The sequence below is a fragment of the Diorhabda carinulata genome, chromosome X, assembly GCF_026250575.1.
Source record: "Diorhabda carinulata isolate Delta chromosome X, icDioCari1.1, whole genome shotgun sequence".
NCBI lineage: Eukaryota > Metazoa > Arthropoda > Insecta > Coleoptera > Chrysomelidae > Diorhabda > Diorhabda carinulata.
Window position 1 is genome coordinate 48537847 of NC_079472.1, and position 21110 is coordinate 48558956.

General features: G+C 31.6%; 3 protein-coding genes across 17 annotated transcripts in view; 2 read left to right on the plus strand and 1 right to left on the minus strand.

The window, feature by feature from the left end:
• The window catches only part of LOC130900498 (potassium voltage-gated channel protein Shaker), a 291646-nt gene extending 279553 nt beyond the window's left edge, over positions 1–12093 (plus strand). The window contains exon 10 of the transcript XR_009060190.1: positions 11975–12093. The gene's annotated coding sequence lies outside the window, so the exon portion shown is untranslated. The remainder of the gene's footprint in view (positions 1–11974) is intronic.
• The window catches only part of LOC130900499 (elongation of very long chain fatty acids protein AAEL008004-like), a 90569-nt gene that overhangs the window by 39124 nt on the left and 30335 nt on the right, over positions 1–21110 (minus strand). Inside the window, exon 1 of one of the 2 annotated variants that reach the window (XM_057811177.1) lies at positions 2409–2589. The exons of the other annotated variant lie outside the window; for it this stretch is intronic. The gene's annotated coding sequence lies outside the window, so the exon portion shown is untranslated. Of the gene's footprint in view, positions 1–2408; positions 2590–21110 lie in introns of those variants that run through there. 2 annotated transcript variants of the gene reach the window in all.
• Positions 13842–21110, plus strand: part of LOC130900496 (obscurin) — a 137701-nt gene continuing 130432 nt past the window's right edge. For 9 of the 14 annotated variants that reach the window (XM_057811155.1, XM_057811153.1, XM_057811156.1 and 6 more), the window contains exon 1: positions 13922–14035. The gene's annotated coding sequence lies outside the window, so the exon portion shown is untranslated. Of the gene's footprint in view, positions 14036–21110 lie in introns of all 14 variants that reach the window. The other 5 variants (XM_057811163.1, XM_057811167.1, XM_057811150.1 and 2 more) reach the window with 4 other exon arrangements.

Consider the following 21110-nt stretch of genomic DNA (forward strand, 5'->3'; position numbering starts at 1 on the left):
CATAATTCCTACAAATATTCAATATCGGAGGTAGCTTCCTTCCCCAATCCCAATTCCAGGAGTTATTGAAGAGAAATTACGAGAGCAGGGTCTCAAACATTTCACTTGAGTTCACAAAAATAAATATTCTGAGGTTTGAATGAAAAATATAATCTGGAATAAAAAACTTGTTAATATTGGACAAAAATGACGAGTTCCTCTCTACTATTATTACGTATTGGAATTGCGGAATTATGATTGAATATGTAAAAATTCTATCGTGTATACAGATACTCAAATACTCATTATGGTGTCTTTTAAAAATAATTGTAATTTAAATGTTCTGTAATTAGATATGAATGGATAAAGGTAGATATATGAAAATTTTGAGAAAAAAGCCTGTTTTCATGCTAATTCCATATCCAATTCAAATAATTCTGATCAGAATTGGATGACGATATGATATTTCCAGTTTTCAGTTCAAGTAGAAACATATTTTAATATTATACTAACTATATCTTCTATTCAAGTATTTTCATGAGTTAACCAAGTCTTCTATAGTTTTCATTCATGTGATTTCCAGCACGTCTAGTTGATGAATATTATGATTTTGGACAAAAAGGAACTTTAATATGGCGTCTTTGCTTAAAACTATCTTCTTATGATCATCTTTTGACTTATAAAATCAAATTTGTCATTCATTTAACATCTAAGTACTGAAAAATCTAGCCTCCGTTTTCGTGTAGTATAAAAAATATTATCTTCAATATACATCCATTATATGGTGTGTAAATTTGTATCAATCAAATATCCCTGCGGGTCCTCGGTAACATATTGTGCAATTTTGAATGAAGAAATTAGAAATACAAATCAATGTCGATTTTATCATCACCAAAACTTAATGATATCGATACTGAGTGGAAAGATTTTTGAAAAACACGAACATACAAATTTTTGGCGCGTTTCTTGGTACAAATGGAATTTAATAATGATTTAATAATAGGTGCTAATATTGATAAAATATTTTGTAAATATATATTATTACTTTCTCATAATTAGCTCAAAAATCGACTTCTCAGTAAATTTAAAATCTATGGTCAAGGATACTAGCGTACAATGTTATAAAGTTGAAGCTATTGAAATATGTGAAATATAGTTTGTTACTAAGAAATACAGTATTATCATAAAATATTGAAATTTAAAATTTTATTTCTCCGAACTCACAGTATGCATTAAACGTCTACACTTCATTATTATGGGGAATGGACTTAACTTTATTCAATGCCTGTTTTTTAAGTTAATTATTAGTAACTATGTGGCTACAAATTCCTATATCAAACTGGAGAATTTGTAAAGTGGTTCTTCTAGAAATGAAATTTTTATATTTTTTTTTTCAATAAAATTCTCATTTACCGAACAAATCAATATGGTGTTAGGTTTTTGTGAAGAAACTATAGGAGAAGCGTGGAAGAATATCGGAAGTGTTAGTCGAGAATTGTGTAATCAATCATGAGAATTTTTCACTTATATAAAACAATTTAATTACTGGAAGGAATGAAATTTGATATGTACCAACCAACTGACTTTTTTGTCACTTTTTAAATAAGATTGTTGAAAACATTTGTTTTTTTGGGAATGACAGAGTTGTATCAATAGTTTAGAATTAATTTATCCATGGTATGAAAACAAAAAATTTTAAATCTAATGACAGTAAAATTTTCAGGTCGGGTCATCCCTAATAAACTCTTCAGATTATTTCGATCGCCTTCTACTTACCATTGCCCTAAACAGTCTCATATCGTGTACCAAATTTGATATGTTCAAGTTAAATGGTAGCAAGGGAATTGATTTTTTTTGAAATGTTGAGCTCAGCATTGTGGTCCTCGGGGATGAACTTGGTTCAGATTTAAATTGTCCCCAAGCATATTTTTCAAATTACTTTTTCCATTTTCGACTGCATTTTTAATGAACTGTGTTATTTAATTAATTATTTTTTCTTCATGTAAGACTGAAAAGAGCTTTAAAGCTACAACTTGTTAATTTATTAACAAGTTAAAAAGGTCAAATAATATTGAATATTTCACAATTATTCTTTAATTGAATTATATATTATCATCAAGAACGAGGAATATGAAAACTTTAAGTCAACAGGTTGATAATATAAATATAAAATTCCATTTGAACAAACAAAATGAACTGAATTAAGTGTGGTAAGTATCAAATTATAAAGTAATTGTCACTAGAACTATTTCAAATTATATTATTTGAGACTAGCACAAAATATTCTCACTCTTCTGTACATTTGAAATAACATTCTGTACCATTTAGTGAAGGTCTGAGTACTTTTGAGATCAAATTTCAGTATACCATACAAGAAAAAAAAACAAAATAGTTCTTACATATTAATTAAAACGGTTTTATCTACTTACTGAAGCTTCGACGTTTATTGCATGCAAATCTTTCACTATTAAGAGCAAACTGTCCTCATACACTTTTGGAAAACTGTTCCATTAAAAACTAATGACGGTATTTAAAGACATATTAATTTGATGTTTCATTGATATTTTCAAGATAACCACATGCATATAACTAAAATTCCATTTTCACATAAAAACTAGGCATACTAATATTGAGGTTATATTACAAAGTATTACACAGTTGCCAGTTATGACATATCTTAAGGCCTAGATATAATTCCACTATGTAACATTATAGTAGGTTAGGAGGTGAAAACTTTCAAGACTTGAAAACAAAATCTGACAATCAGGATAGTAAAATCTACTCTGTATCAAGCTACCATCGAAGCAAGGGCCGTGGGATGACAGCCAAAGGAAGGATTTCTATCCCCAGAATCCTAATGAACTTTAGTTGTCTTAGATTTATCCACGGAAACTTTTCATTGTTAAATTTGGTGGTGTCGAAAAGAGTGCAGGCAGCTCCCTATACTAGAGTAAATAAGAGGCACTTGTAGTAGATTAATTTAACTTGAAAATTTACACTCCCAGGCTTAAAATTACTAGTACTAGGCATTGGTATGTATGTATGTTTAATGTGTTGCCAATTCACTGAGTCTTGAAAGACCTTTTATCCTTCCTCTTCCTCATCGCAAACAATGTCATTAGAATTATTAGTTATTTTATTTCATATCCTCAACAAATGGGGATGTCCGCCAACTTCATTTACCATAGAATGTAATGTAATACCATGATTGACATTTCTATCGTAGATTTACATAGAATACTCACGTAATATAAACGATTTAATAAGCGGTCGGTGTGCAGTAAGAATTGAGGACTGAATCCTACAAAACCTTTTGATTATACTCAACTGTGTAAAAGCCATTGATTAGCAATGAACCGGTAGTATGGTGGACGAAAACGCAGTAAATAGACAACATACAGCTATTCAGTAATGCATAAATCAAGCTTGACCGTGTGTCATGGAATATATAAGAACTCAGCTACAAATTTAGCTAAGTCTTCCGTCTTTCTACTTTTTCGTCCAAGTACAATGCACAGATTAATGCAAGATCAACAGCATATTAACCACAAATATGGAACGCTAATCTGTTGTGTCCATTAAAAAGATTCTATAGACATCTTAAAATAATAGGAGTCAAAGTCTTTATATAGATTATGTTGGAAAAAGGGAAGAATTGCGGAGCATATTCTATGTTAACGTAATAGTTTAACAAACGTGCAGTACATAGTACAAAGCATACGACATTCTCTACCAAGGAACTACATGAAAGATTTAGTCTCTAAACTAATTGACTTCGTAACGCTATAGACATGAGAAAGTCTTAAACTCTCGAATAAATATACCCATAAGACAAACCCTCGAAACAACGTCAAAAGGAAATTGAAAAGTTCCTCAGTTTCCCTTTCCTCTTTTTGTTTGTTGGTACGTAGTACTATTTATATGGTCTCAATTTGATCTCTAATGAGCATGCCATTCTAGGTGCTTTAAAGTTTATTTTATTATTTCATAGTTCTTCTTCTCCAGCACTATATATAGCTTTTTCTACATAGATATAACAGTGATAAATCAAAGTCATGATTTATCTTTATTTCTAATTTATTTTGCATTTTTCTGTTCGAAATACCAGCGTTTAGAATACCTCTTAATTTTATGTTTTTTTGTGCTACACATGTGGTGACGGAATTATATTTTTATAAGTATATTCTTATAAAACTGGCAACAAGTTACAAATTATTTAATAATTTGTTATATTGTGCAAAATATTTAATCGACAAAAAAGTATTTCCTTCAACTCAGCAGGTGTTGGCGTCAACATTTTATTGGCAGTTCATAACGAAACTTCATAAGTTGTAACAGTTCATATTTCACTTGTAGCTTCAGGTTCCAATTTGTTTGTTATCATTTGTTTAGCTGAAATCACTATTAGAATATACTTTGTATATATATATAGACTTCTTTAATTTCTCATTTCTTACACCTTTTGATATGTTTATGCTTCTAAATGCTCTTGATTTTAGGTATCTTCTGTTTTAAAATTAGTTGTTCTTGATAATTGTTGGAAGATGAAAATTTATAGTGTTTGAAAAATAGACTAAAAGGTCTTCCATACGATAAAAAAATTTAACTGCATTAATTAACCATGAATTATCAAAAAAACATAAATTATATTAATTCTTGAAAAAATTTTAAATACATAGGATTCAAAATTCAATATTCAAAGTGACGTTGATAGAAATATTGATTAATTGAAATATTGCTTCTGGTTACTTTTTCGACGACATATCTGTTTTAAGTATTTGTCTACCTTATCGCTTAATCCTTCATAATTAAAACAAAATAAAGTCACGTAATATCTAGATACATAAAAATAAATTTTAGCTATGAATTAGTAACTTCCCTCACATCTTTCTTTGGAGTATATTCCAATGTCTATTCCCAAAAGTAGTAATTTCTGATTTGAAAGGTCACACGCGCAACTTTTGATTTATTTGAACGGGATAATAAAAATAACAACAACAAACGTTAACAAGGATTATGTTACAAGGAACTACTGTAGAAGCTCATAAGGTTTTTCTTGCGGCTAATCTACTTTTAGATTATTATCTACCATTAAAAATTGAAATACATTTCAGATATTCAAGATAAGTTCGATTTTTTAAAACTTCTTAAAGTAGGTACAGAAAAACTGATAAGTTGTGTATGATTTTGCTATGCTGAAAAAATTTGATATAATAGACTGGTGGTCAAGATATAAGCCGAAGTAAAAAAAGCAGAAAACTATATGAGGAAGCTTTTTGAGGAAATACTTGATAAACCGCACTTCATATTCAATTTATACGAAGAAAACACTGCTGAATCTTTTCACCTATCATAAAATAAGCATAAGAAACCTCCCCAAGGATTGGTACTATACAGAAATAAAATAGTTTACATTAACGGATAGCAAAAAAATTCGTGATCGTTCGAATCCGATTTATACATTTTGTGATTATGATAATTGTCTATCTTAATCGATGAAGCACTCCAGGCAATTGATTTTTGGCAAAAATGTTTGCCGAAAGAATTATTTATACACAAAGGTAAATAAAAAAGCCGCAATAAATGTGAGAGAAAATGGAATGAAAGGAAAGTATAATGATGGAGAAATGGATGAAAAAAAATAAACAAATATAAAAGTACAAATATCAAGACAAATAGATATGAAAATATGTAATTTTCAGTATAAAATTGGAAAATGAATCATAGCAGCTAGGAAAAACTGTACGCTCAAAAATCATAAGACAATACACTTGACAACAACGAAAAGTCCTCTATTATTATCACTTGTAGAACATATATTTATTGAGCCATGTTGCTTATCAATAGGACCAAATATTAGCGCGAACAAGATAACAGTAACTAGCTTTTACCGCGGCTTCGCTCGCATCGAATACATTAAATAAGTATCAGAAATCATTATAATGAAAAAGAATGAACTCTGTAGCTATATTAGAACCTGTGATATAGATCTTTGAATGTAGAAAAATTGCCAAAATCCTACAAAAATCCATAACTCCACATTGAATGTCCGCGCCTAGCTCCTCTCCAACTCAACCGATTTAAGTGTTCAAAAACTCAAAAGAAAGAAGGTGTTTTTGCGAGTGTTCTTAAACAAAAACGAAGTCTGTAGCTGTATCAGAACCTGAGATATACATCTTTGAATGTAGAAAAATTGCCAAAAACCTACAAAAATCCATAACTCCACATTGAATGTCCGCGTCTAGCTCCTCTCTAACTCAACCGATTTAAGTGTTCAAAAACTCAAAAGAAAGAAGGTGCTTCAGCGAGTGTTCTTAAACCAAAACGAAGTATCTATCTTGAATAGAACCTGAGATATTGAGGATAGAACGTGTGTATGTGAAAAACTCCCATAAGTAATGTACAGGGGGAAATCGCATTTGAGTATAACTTGAGAATGGTGAAAATTAGATGAAATCCGATGGTTGATGGCTGATCTGTGCATCAATACCTTTCATTGAAAAAAAAATTAAGCAAATCGGTTGGGTAGAACGCCTGAACGGACTCGGAATGGAAATCATCAATTTTTTTAATATATAAGATGTAATTTACCTTGAAGATGGAATTATGAAACTCCTGTCTCTAGAGGGCTTGGAAATAGAATGAAAATTTGAATAACACTTTATTGTATTGTAGACAAAAGTCTATATGCGCATGACTGAGAATATTACACAAACTTTCCATTCAACTTATGAAGCCATTCTCTGAATATCTAGAGAAGGTGCATACAATAAAAGTACCAAAAATTAGGAAATTTGGTTCTTTCTACGTACATCTAATCAAATCTTAAAAGTAAAGTATTAATCAAAAATATAAGCATTCTAAAGGAATCTACCACTATTTTGAGATAGAAAGAAAAAGGTTGAAAACCAGTACATAACTCAAAATTTCAAATTACATGTAGTTTGAAAACCAAAAGATCTGGCGCTGGAGTATTTGGAGCTAATATGGAATACTCATTATCGTATAGGTCAGAGCACCTCTCCTGAAAACACTTGCAATTACTCGTAAAAGATAATTTGAAATAAACTATCCGAAAAGCGATTTATTCTGATAGTTGAACAGTTATTGAAGCAGTAAGCTTCCATTCATTGAGCTGAAATAGGAATTCTGAACCAATAAGAAACTAACAGAGTCTCATTTTTCTAGTAAAACAAAAATTGTGAGAAGCGGAGAGTTTCAGACGACAAAGGTAACTGAAAAGGAAACATGCAGACATTTCAAAAAATTCCTTCGAAACATTGATACCGATAAATCAAGAATTATTTTGTTCTGGGAACAATCAAAACCTTCTCACTGGATTTCTAGCAGAACACTACTACCTTAGAAGCACTCGATGTCTGTCAGTATACGAAAAGTGTGATTTTTGCTACCATAGACAAAGAACGCTTTGGTCAAGGTACCTGTAGGAGGGAAAATCTAACCTCCTTAAAGCCAGCATAGAACTTAGAGAGCTCTGAAATTGAGAGGTTAGCTGTCGGAAACAGCTCTAGAATGGCACAATAAATATCCACCAATAGCCTGTAAGTGGATTGAATAAGCATTAGATATTATTAACCATCTAACAAATAAGTGTAATAAATATTTCGTTATTGCATTGTTAATATTTTAGATATTGATGTGAACCAACACACGCTATTTATAAACATCAATATCATAAACAGTATGTTAATAAATCAAGTTTGATTCGAAATTTTTCCAAAAGTGATTTTTTTATTTAAAACGGTAATCTGCATTGGAATTTTTGATGTGGAAATTTATTATTCTCAATATACACAGATTTATAATTAATTACTGGCCATTAAAAAATATTTCCTCGGAATTTTTTTAATTTTCTCGGTTGGCAGTTTGACTAGTAACTTCTTGTGAGTACTTTTTCAAAGGTATCAATCATACAGGGTTGTGATAAAGTGATGCATAAAATTCAAATAGTAAAACAACTGAGAGAATTAATTTAAAACAAAATAAAGAAAATTTTGAATTCATGAAAAAAACTATATAATTGAAAGCTTGATGTTACCTTGTGAGATATTTTTTCCAAACAACTGTTTGTTACTATTCTGGTTCATTTAACCGAAATAGAAAGAATAGAAATTCTAATGATCGTAGGTTACCGCCATAGACTTAAAAGTCATGAAGAAGCATTTTTGGAAGACCTCCTATTGCTAAAAACAGCAAACACAAATTTTGCAAATTTTTTTAACATGAAAAGTGTGAGGGATGCTTCAACATCTGTAAGAATATGAATAAGCGTCTAAGCAAAGTTAGTGATTATGCTATCATTGGAAGCCAGCCGTAAGGCAACTACAGAAGAATTTGCATTAAAATAAAATGGTGGTCCTTCGTTTATAGTGGAGTATAATTTGAAGAAATCAAAAATTGCTCCATAAAAACTTTTTTATGAGCTCTCAGGAGTTTATCCAGATAGAGGGAAATTGTGAAATCTTGATGCAAACTCAAATTTTCTGGATAGTGTAGTATCTTCAGACAACGTTTTGCTTAAGTTGTAAAGTGATTCCTGTATGGATCTTCAGGGGAGAATTAATTGGTCCTTATTTCATATGCGAGAATTTAATAGCTTAGTGATATTTGGAACATCTTCATATGGCACTCATTCTGGACCTAAATGTGGCATTTCCGGGTCCACATAATCCGAGAAAACTTGAATCCCACTATGGTTGCAACAATATGGTACGCCACCACATTATGCTCTCAATATTCTGCTGCTGCTGGATAACCAGTTTGAAGGAACTAAGTTGAAATTTCGGAAACCATTGGTGATATTCACACTGGACACACTGTTTAAACTACAACTACACCAACACACAAAATTACACTAAGTTCAGTCACTTTAGGCAAAAAAAACGGGACCACATCGGAATTTGAAATAAAAAGCTGGAAACTCGTATACTGCTACATTTTGAAGTTATAAAAGTTGTCTCAAAAGTCTCATATTATCTCGTGACTGCGTCGTAAGTTATTCGAGGTCAAAGGTCACAAAAATCGGTTTCTTGCAATTATCTCCGTTTTTATAGCTCCAATCATTTCAACACTTATTATGATAATTAAAGATAAAAAAATTGCCACAACTTTTGTCTCAACTTTTTTTCTGTAAGCTTAAGCCTTTTCGAGATAGATACCAGCGCTCAGGTATATATACTGTAATACAACCGTGATTCTCGGTGAATAATACCTTGTTATAGTTACTAAATCATTTAAATATCTTTCAAATAAATAATTTGTATTATTTATTATTTGGATTGGATTGGAACCATAGAAACGGAGATAATTGCCAAAAACCGATTTTCGTGACCTTTGACCTCGAATAACTTACGACGCAGACACGAGATAATATGAGACTTTTGAGACAACTTTTAGAACGTCAAAATGAAGCTATATACGAGTTTCCAGCTTATTATCTCAAATTCCGAGGTGAAACCCTAAAGTGACTGGACTAACTGTTCGACGAGCGTTTCGATAACCAAGTTATCGTTTTCATAGAATGAACGTAAACTAGTGTTTCCCTTCAGTCAAATAGTGAACGGGACATAGTTTAAACCTTTAGTTTAGTTAACTTAATGGCTGATAAGTTTAAGTTTAAGTGTCATTTTGACATCCATGTCAAATGACGTGGATGCAACTGACGTGTTTTAACACTTTTTTTTTCAAAATATTGTACGTTTCATGAATTTTGTGCTTCACTTTGTCATAATCTTATATATTAAACTACGCGACTATTAATAAAAATAAATATTATGGCACGCACAAACTGATCCTTCCAAGTGTTAATTCCACTTTGCGCAATGAAGTTTATTAAGTTTGGCTCCAGAAATTCATTGGATATAGTATCATTAGAATTTTGCGGAAATATGAATTGTGATATATATTTAAATACTTTAGATAGTTAGTGGAAATTTTGGGGAATGTTGATTATGGTATAAAGTACATCAGGATAATAATAATTATAGTGTACTGGAATCAATGACATCAAATGTAAAGAGTGAAAGTCGATAATGATAGGGAATGATATTGAACAATCAATACAAATAATGTATGTTATCTTAGGAGAAAGGCAAACGAAAGAATTTGTGACTTGATGTCCGTAGTTAGAGATAACCAAAGACATCATTTGATGCAAAATAATCTTATTAAATCCGTTTACCTAAATCGTAAACACGCTTCTCCAATTTCAGAAAGATCGTTGCACGACTATCCACTTAGGAACGCGGAGCACGACCTTTATCTACCCACTCTACGTTCACTCCAGTTAAGGGCTAAATATTTCACAATGCAGTAAAAATGCACAATCACTTTCCAATTGAAATCAAATCGATATCATCTTTTCCCGCGTTCCGCAATAATTTTAGGGCATATTTACTGGAAAGTGCCTTTTACTCTGTAAACGACTTCTAATAATACGATTTAATTTCGCACATGCTGTATACTGATTTAATTTTTGCTCTGGACTTATATACTAATAATTACCTATTACTATTACCTATATTTTGTTACTCATTGTGGTTTTCTTCTGTATATTGAAATTTGATTTTATTTGTATCTTAATTTAGTTATTTTTATGTTTGTTTTTCAGTTTTTACAAGCTTTTGTCTACAAATTGTAACAATTTTTTGACAATAAAGTATTTCTCTCTCTTCCAACTGCAAACTTTGTGATCAGATGAACAAAAAGACTGTTCATAATAAGTTATATAATTTTTGTTTTATTTGCGTTTGATTTGTTATAAGGAGAATCCTTTTTTCTTGTTAATAAAAGTTAATAAAATTAAAAAATGGAGAATACTCACTCTTGTTTGCTTTCTACTATTAGAATTATCGATGAACATAACAACCATAGAGATATTACCAATAGAGTAGGCATGCCTACAATTGAGAGCGTCTTGCGAATGAAAAGAGAAAGAGTGTCATTTATGTATTTCTATCTCTTTCTTTTGTTGCGTACTGCGCATGCGTGTCTCTGATTCAACGGGCAACGGTAAAGTGCGAACGTAACCTGTACGTCTGTAAATAAATATTATATTTGCCCAATGTAAATAATATGATAAAGATTATTAAACATTTGTTGTCGAATATGCCTTACTACTGTGTTCTCTGCAAAAAGAGCGAACACCTGGAGATAAAGTCGCAGGTTTCATAAGTAAGTCCGTATAAGTAATTCAAGAAGTAGTTATCAAAAATGTTGTTTTGAGTGTATGCACAAAATTAAAAAAGAAGTGTTATAAAAATGAGTATATAATGTTTTATCATCAAAATATGTTTTGTTTATTGTACATTTCCGGATGATGATGGGTTAAGGCAGGAATGGATGGCTTTTGCTGGACTAAGTTCTATAACGAAGTATACAAAATTTTGCAGTGATCATTTTGATACGAATGTCTATGAAGACTGCGATGAAAGTAAAATGATGGAATCTTTACGGAAAACTGTGGTCTCTTGCAGATTTGTATCAAGATAAAGTTCAAAGTGTTAGCTATCCAGTCACAAAAGATGAAACACAACTGAATTTGCAAAAACAGTCATGTGTCAGTAATGTTTCTGTAAATACCGTAGTTAATTTGCTACCCTCTATCATCAATGATTTGCCTGCAAATACTAGTGAAGCATTTGGTGAAAATAAGCAAGATTTTTGTGAACCTGTCAGTTATCTTATATCAAACTCATCTGTGGCTATGGATTTGGATACAAGTAAAATTTTTCCAACAAACTCATCTGTCGCTGTAGAGTTGGGTTCGAGCAGTAATCTGTCAAAAAGCCATTGCGACAACATTTCAAGAAATAATTTTTCAACAGTGTTGCAAGTGCAAATCACACAGTAAACTGTATTTAGTAATACACACTTTAATGTTAATCGTACAAATCTCAAAAGGTTATTTCTACGCTCATAATTATATTGTTATCGTATATAGATACATTTATTTATTTTACACTTATTTTTTTAGGAAATTGCCACTTTGCAATACCACAGATATTTCTCGCAGCAAAAGATTGTATGCACATAACGGAGCAAGTGAAAGCCATTTGCGAAAAATCTCAACCAAATTTACTTGATACCACTATGAAAAGGTAAGCGTTACAAAATTTCTTATTAAATAGCTTTTCATGAGTATATGTTTACTTCTTGTTCCAGATATTTGTTGTGGATCTCGATATAGATAAAACAAATCGACTCTTGTAAATCTCATTATTAAGTTACTGTGCGAAATAATTTGTAATGAGCGTAAAAAATGGCTAGTCGTCTGTTATTTATTCCTGACAAATATTTTATGAAGGAACTTACAGTTTTAAGTAAACACAAGCTTTTTCAAAACTTGAATATATTAAATTTTATTGAGTAGCTAAAAATAGCTGATATGCATGACTTACGATTTGAAATATAATATAATCGAATGTATCATATGCAATTAAAAAGATTTTATTGAAAACCCGGAAGTAATATTAGTATACGTACTGATTTTTTATGAAGTTGTACTAATTTATTAATAAAGAATTGTTAAATAAAGTGTTTTATTTAATTCTAATTGAGTTTTGGTCCTCAGAGTATTCCATTTTGTTTACGTACTGATAAACTGAACTTATTCTTCAAATTACGTGCACTACTGATAAATAATGTTGATTTAATGCAATGCAATCAAAAATTTTGATTGATACAATAGGACTATATTTTCAGTTATAATGATAATTAATTAGCCTTGCAAAATTAATTAATTTCTATGAATTTATTACACCTCGGCCACCGTGCATTCATGGATATACATAGTGTGAAGTACTTCAAAAGCTTGTGGGCTGAGAGGCTTAGCCTAATGATTTGTAAATTAGCTCAACCTATTTTTATTGAATATTACTTGAGGAATATACAATTGTTTTCATTGCACTAGATTTCGTTTATCAACAGTATACAGGAAGATCTTATTCTGTTTCAATTCATGTTCCGACACGAAAACTACTCAACGCGCATGCGCCATTAGACAGAGACACCAATACATAAATGATTATTTCTCTCTTTCTATCGGCCAGACGCTTCCACTTGTATGGGCGCCTATAGCATGCCTACTCTATCTGTAATATCTCTATAATAATAACACACTATATTACCAACCTATGCTGGGAATGTGCCCAGTTGTGAAGATTAAAAAAAATAAAAGAAAAACATAAACAGATATGCTACTTTTTCTCATGCAAATTATTATACAAAGCAATAGGAGCATTTCTTGCATCAAACAGAAATAAAAAGTCGATTTTTTCTGTGTTTTATGGAGGGGTCTTCTTACGGTGTAGAATATTCCCTACACATAACTAATGATGAAAAACCCACGACCAATGCTATAATTAATGCTATTTGATGTTTTTCTTTCCTCAATAAATGTTATTGAAATTAGTAACATCATTTTTATGAGAAATTATAAATCTTCTTCGCTCTTTGTAGAGCCACCTTTTGGTAAAAATTTAATTCGAAAGTTTCATAACGTTCTGTTTCAAATGAAAATGTAGTCACTCAGTTCACGTGGTACTATCGAATCTTCCAATCTTCGAGCAACTTTTTTATCGAATAACGTATTTCCATCAAGAGCCAGAAAGTCAATAGATTGATTAAAAGTTAGTTGCGCTTTGATTAGACAATTTCATGTAAACAAACAAATTCATTGGTTAATATAGTAATTCCCTTGTTTTAAAATCCTTTCGAATTATATTATCACTAAAATCAGTCAACTAAACGTTACTGAAGCTTTCGGTCGTATCCAAAACAACGGGAGTCGAAAGTAATTATGGCACACCGTTAGATATACTACAAATAAAATATCCCCAATCATTTCCTGCGGGATAGTTTGAATATTGGCGGTGATTTTGACTGACTCTCTGTGCCAAAAATAGTATCTAATACATCAAGATGCGGACAAAATAAGTAGTTAGTTTGCTTCGAACGATCCGCCAGTGTTTTGCTGCCAGTTTGCTTAAGTTTATTTATAGTTGTCAACATGCAATGTTGAAAGAAGTATCCCTAGGTGTGTATGTTGTTGGTGTAATGTTTTAATTTGTTGGGTTTGTAAAACAATGCATGTAGGATATCTATATATATTAACATGCTTGAAAAAGTTGTCCACAAATAAGTTGACATATCGCTTTTTATAATTTCAATATTGATGGAATTGTTAATTTAATTAAGAATACAGTTCCATTGTTTTTATATGTGAATTATATCATCGTTAATGTTGTAGCCAATTTTTTCAAGGTTCGACTTTTTAGAACCATCAAACGCACAGTGTATTTAAGAGAAGTGAATTCTGTAGAAAAAATTATATGCATTTTCAATACTATACAGGATTAATTTCAATTCAAACCTAGAAATTTGGTATATGTAGTTTTCATATAGTGTCAATTAATTAACAATATTAGAAGATACTACTATAATTTTTGATTGAACCTATAATTAACTGAAATATCCCATTGCTATTGCTGAGTACTCTGGTAAAGAGCTGCTACCTTACATGTTCTCTGTAAGTGGCCTTTGAACTTCCTTATTAGTTAGAAGATTCAACGTTATTAATACTTTTGATTTTGACTGCGATATTGTGATATCCTTCAAAAAACTCTATTTCAAAAATTTTATCCTCAGAATTTTAAATACTCATTAAATTGAAAATAATTAGAAAATTGAATATTATTTTCGTCAATAAATAGGCTAGCTGTCAAATAAAGCACTTTCTAAATAAGTTGACTTTTTTAATAATAGGACATGTTCTAATTTTGATGCAATGGTGTTCGTTATGTGAAAAAAGCTGCAACAGCAATCAAGTAAGTGGAATGAATTTTTAGTATACAAAGTCGTAGGTAAGATGTATCGTAATCATCACTTCCACCGTTAATCAAACTCAGATTTCTCAAACCAAACCAATTATGGAATCATTCTGTTGAATGATGTAACTGCAAATTATCCATCAATGAATTTATGCAATAAATCTAATTTTTAACTATACAATTTACACAAATTCGACACATCCCTTATGATATACAATAAGAAAACAACAGCAACAATTAATTATAAATGATTTAAATGATATAATAACGAATAACCACTATGATTTAGTGTTATATACTGATGCATCCAAAACAACGTCACAAATTGCCATAAAATCCTCCCTAATCCAATCAACCTGTAACGCTGTCCAAAATATATTTACCGAACATCCTATTGTCCAATCAATACATGACTCCTACTAGCTAATCTCATCCTAAGGAATAGCAGTTACTTTAATTTGGTTACCTTCTAACATTGGTATCGAAGGCAACGAACTAGCAGACCAACAGGCAAAAATTGTAACTACATCTACCGTCACCGACAATATAATCATTAGAAAGTATTTAAAATCACAGTTCAAAAGAAATACAGCGCTCAATTGGTATCCAACCTATTATCTTCGCTGGTCTCTCAAGGCAAGACTTAACTGCGATAAGAAGAGTAAGAATCGGCCATTCAAGACTTACTCATGGATACCTTATGACTACTACTCCCAGACCGTTTTGCTCCAGCTGCAACTCGTATCTATCCATGAAGCACATTTTGACCGAGTGTCGCAAATATACCGTCGAAAGACAACAGTTTCAGCTTAGCCTAAACTAGAATGAAGTGTAGTAAAATGTGTTTTACTATAATTACATTTGTTTATTTTCATATTTCATCAATAAATAATATTGCAATTTGTGGATAACACGTTGAAATATCTGATTATTTTGATGCATTGGTATAAATCATGAGGATATTCCCTTAATTGATTTGAATACTTGAATCAAATGGATTCAAATTGTTTATTAAATAGAAAATACCAGCAGAATATAATGAAAATGATTAAAAATTACAAGTATCACAAGTAAAATTATTGTTAATTAACGATATTTTGCTTACAAGCGAGAGCTTATTTGGGCTGAGATATCTCTTGAGTTTGACGGTTGGTTAATGTCGACAATGTAAACCGAATATTCGATTTCTGTAGTATAATAACGTGGGAAAATAGCACTTCTTTTATGGAAACTACAACATATTAGTAAAATATTGGAAAGATTTCGGAATAGAACCAACTTCTGATTTCTTTGAAACTTCGAAAGTGAAATGTGCTGAAGGTAGGGGTGATGAAAAGTGTCAGTAGAGTATGAGAAAAGCGGTGTTTTAGGTTGATAAAGTAAGACGAGATCGATACGTAATGAGGAAATACACTAAACCACTATCTCTTTCATGGGGGCAAGTCGGAAAGAAATTTGTTTTCGCAGGTCAATTCCCCCTCCAATGCTAGCTTTGAGTCGCTCCAGATTTCTCCAGTACGACTCATAGTTGACAGTCGTTGCCCTATCCACCACCTTGGGACACGTCCGGTATGAAACCAGAAATCCAATTAGGCATCTAACCTATCCTAATCTATGAACAGTGAAAATAATTTTTCTAGTTCTATCTGGTTTATAGCGGAAAGTGCTCGCTTTTTCATGCCCGCAAACTCAGTTTTTGTGTTGAAGGCAAGTACAAGAGGGGCATCCCAAAGAGAATCGGTTGTGCGTACTAATCCAAAAGAAAGCGGAAATATTCGATTATATTGAGGTAATTGGAACCAATATTCTTTTTCAATAATGTTCACTTTGTATTAGGTATTTCTCATGGATCTATTCGTATATATTTTCCCATACCAAAATGATATAAAAATCTTCTAATCTACGTTCAATTTAACAATCATCTATAAGATTATACATATGCTAAATATACATTTAGAGAAATGTACTGTTCATACATATCTTAAACACATACTAACTATCCGCTATAAATTCTTTAAAATCTATATTGAATAACATACATTTTATATGAAAATCATTTGACTCAACACCTGTGTATGAATTCCAAAAATATACGAGTACCAACCTGCTAAGACCTCAACTGTTCTATTACTATTAAACACAATGATAGACAGCAGCTATAAAATGTTTTTAGGCAAAGAAACCTACATTAAAAAAAGTGCGATGTCCTCTCTCTGAATTGAGTATAACTACAAAATGAGGTATTAACATCATCTTTAAACTGTGATACTTTATGATATAACAAGCTAATGGCAATGGCCAAACAGATGAAATTGAATTCAAAAAAATGAATCATATTATATTGGTAGGCAGATAGAACAATCTTTCATTGATAAAATCTGCAAGAATAGTTCTATCGAAATACGTTATAATTTTTTTTAACTTAAAATTTCGGTATAAATATGGTAGGCAGGTAGTATCTGATTGATATATTCTTCCCAAAACATACAAATTTTGGAAAAAAATATTTATTTTTCAACTTAATCTTCTTTAACTTCATACACTTTCACCATCAATATCATTTTTATAAGAATTGCCATTAACTGCCGACATCACTTCTTCATTACTGGAAAATCTTTGACCACCGAGCCATTTTTGCAAGTATGGAAACAGAAAATAATCCGAGGGGGCTAAATCTGGTAAATAGGGTACATGCGATAGCAATTCAAACTTGAATTCATTAATTTTGGCCATTGGAATAATGGATATGTGAGCTAGTGCATTGTCTTGATGTCTTTCTCTTAATTTCTTCGCTTAAACGTTGAAATAAGTTCGCACAACACAATCAACATGAAGTATTTTGATTTTTGTGTCCGTCCCATTTAACTACTTTCATTGAAATGGAAGAGTACTACATACAGCGGTCCTTTCGCAAACTTTTCACCCGTTCTGCCAACCTTTCCCTCCCCCCAGCAATACAATTTTAGGTCCATTACTGACTCATATCATCATTAAACTTCCAAAAGCATATTTTGTATTCTCATCCTTCCGGTACAATTTTTGGAGTCAAAATTTTGGTGTTGTTCGAATCGGTTGACTAAATTTACTTTTAAAATGCTCCTTCACTACCAACATGCTTCGTAGCCTTGAGTAAACTTAAGGACTCGCTTGTTCTTCAGAATAGTTCTATTTTTGCACAAGTTTTTTAACTTTACCTCGTGACATTGAAATTTCATAATTGTCGTATGATATTTGTGTACGCTTATAGGCTTCTCATAATAAGCTGAGTTTTCAATCTCGTCTAACCCAAACAACGTTTGAGAATACAAATAAAGATCAAGATAACTACGCAAATTATTGAAATGAAGCTACACGTACTAGAATGGAATAAGAAATTTATTCACGAAGAAATCGATGCTTGAACATTGGTTAAATAATAATGAGCCTGTTCTTGTCAAAAACTATACCACTGTAGGCAGATCCAATAGAACTAATTTATCTCATGGAGGTAGTATAATTTCCACAAAAAACGAATTTTCCGAAATAACACAGTTCAATGATATAATATCTGCGAAAGTATTGGAATTTTTTATCGTCTACCACAAGACTTATGACCTCTATATTGTTGTATTTACAGAACACCCTGAAGTGCATACTTTTTGTCACAAATTACTGACTTTACTAGAGTCCTTACGTCTAAAATGGTAACTAATTCTATGTGGCGATTCCCATATTTATTATTCCAGTGTGTGTGCTGGTCAAGAATATCTTCAGTCTATTTTTGATTCTTTTGGTATGGTCATGCATCTAACGGCAGCAACCGGAATAACTTAGACCGGTTACAGTACTATAGACTATTTCGTGTCATCGTATGATCCTGAATCCACCGAATGTACTGTCTTTAAATCAGGTGTCTCCGATCATGAAGCAGTGATAACAAAATTTTCGGTAAAATCCATTACTAAAAATGCTTCTCCCAATTATGCCTTTTGAAATTTAGAAACTTTAAATGAGATCTGCTCAGCAAACAAGTTACATTTCTAAGATTTTTCATATTTTATTGCAAAACACTTGATACGTGTGCGGTATTCAAACCTGCTATTTCGGAAAAAGCGTGAGAAAAAAGAAAGTGCGCAGCGCGAGATGTCAGGGTTACTGTTGCGCTTCAACCTCCAAAGCATTCTAGTAGCTAAAAAATGTTCATTGAAGTGAAGACATTTAAACGAAAAGGTAGTTATATCACCTTTTGTTAACCCTTGCATTAATTCTCAGATTAATCATAATCGACCCATGCCTTCTGTTAACCCGATCAAGTTTGTGCACAAAGGAATGAAAACTTAGCTGAAACTAAAAACCGAAAAGGTATAAATGCGACACGAAGTCCTGGGATTAGAATTTTAGACTAGAGTCTTTCAAGTACCTGGAGATAGATTGATATCAAAGCTAACAAGGTGCATTCCAATTTCTCCGTCTGCATTAACAAACAATTTTAGGTAAAGAAGCGATGGAAACCTTTTAGATCTCCTTCAAAACTCTCCATTCGATCAAGGTAACTGTTTGGTGCGTAATGTTTTCAACAGAATTCAGAGATCTAAACAAGGGACTACTCGGAAATGTTACTACCATGGAATGGATGATGAAACCTCATTTCAACAAGATAGAACCAGAAGCCACACGATCCGTTTTAAAGAATGATAACAATAAACTCTTTGAAAAACAACCCAATATTTTTCAAGGTTGTTGCAAAAATATTGGTTCCACTGTCACATGCTGAGATAAGATATTTTCAAGGTTTTACTTGATTTCTCAAAATTACCTGCAAAAAAGGTCAAGTATTGTTATTTTTGAAAATTAGTTAAGCACCCTTTAAAATTTGAAATTTTTGGAGTTGTGTTCGCCACTACTATAGAGTTAATATGATTTAACTAATAACTCCCCTAATAAATGGAGTTGAGCTGGTTCTGCATATTTTTAAATTTTCTGTAGAGATCGTTGCCCTCAACCCGCTTTTCAAAATACATAAAAAGTAAAAAAATCACTTTCAAATGTCTGCATTGAGAATATAACAAAGTTGTTTTGATCAAATTTAAAAAGGAATGTTTGATAAGTATTTCGAAAAAAGTGGGCCGGTAGCCAAACTACACGCTTCATGTCAAAGCATTGTAGCATATAAAATCGCACTTCTACGTTCTGGACAGTGTGGGTTAAAATAGTTTTTATCTTTGATAGGTTGTTAAGGGTAACTATCCAATGGTTTTCCAGTACAATCAATATGAATTACTATATGTTTTATACAATTTATTGTTGTGAAATAAAAATCACATTATTCGGCATATTTGATTGGCTGTCTTATTTTTAATTAACTAATGTACAAATAACTAGGTTTCTATCATTTTTTTCACTCAATCACTTTTATCATATAATTATTTCGGCCCAAGTATGAGAAGCCACCCCACATAGATCATCATGAAACTCTATACATAGAATATTGATATTACGAGAAATAGATTTATCATATCTATTTTATACGGAAACTTTTACTTCTGAAGATACTAGATCTTTGATCTCATTAAGATCTATCTGTGTGTAAAAAGTCATCATAGTTGACGCATATGCAGAAGAGTTTCTGTGGAAAAAGCATGCAAATGCAAAAAATTTGGTAATTTTTGTAAGGTTAAGTTAGGTTAAGTTAGATTGTGCTAGAGACTAAAATAAAGGTAAACAAAAATAATTTCCATAACAAATATTTCAATTAGACTCAAATCTATAATTTTTACAATTGAATCTTTTTGATTTCTTTTATTAATGAAATGAATAGGTCTATTTTTGGTTCAAATTTACGACATTTTCGTCGCCATGTATATTCTATGATTCTGTCCTCCAAATCTTCTAAAGGTACATGCCTATCCCGGAAGAATGCTCTCAGTGGTCTCCAGCTGGCCTCAATTCTTTGAGTATGAACCCCGCTATTAGAAATAAATCTTTCTTTGTGATTGACCCACTCGTGAGTGTAGCCTTCATTACTGAGGAATCGATAGGCTAACCAGCCATTTGTATGAATTATGCTTCCTGGAGCGACGTGCAGAAACTCATCATTACTTTTCACACACAGATAGATCTATCGAAAAAGTTATCTATGGTTCGATATCTTTCAGCATTCTTGAGATAATTGTCACTCGTATCATCAATTGTCTATGTATAGAGTTTCATGATGGTCGTCGTGGAAAGGCTTATCATACACTTATCATTATTTCTATTAGTGTATGGGATTATACAGAATTTCAGGACCTGTAATTGAATTTT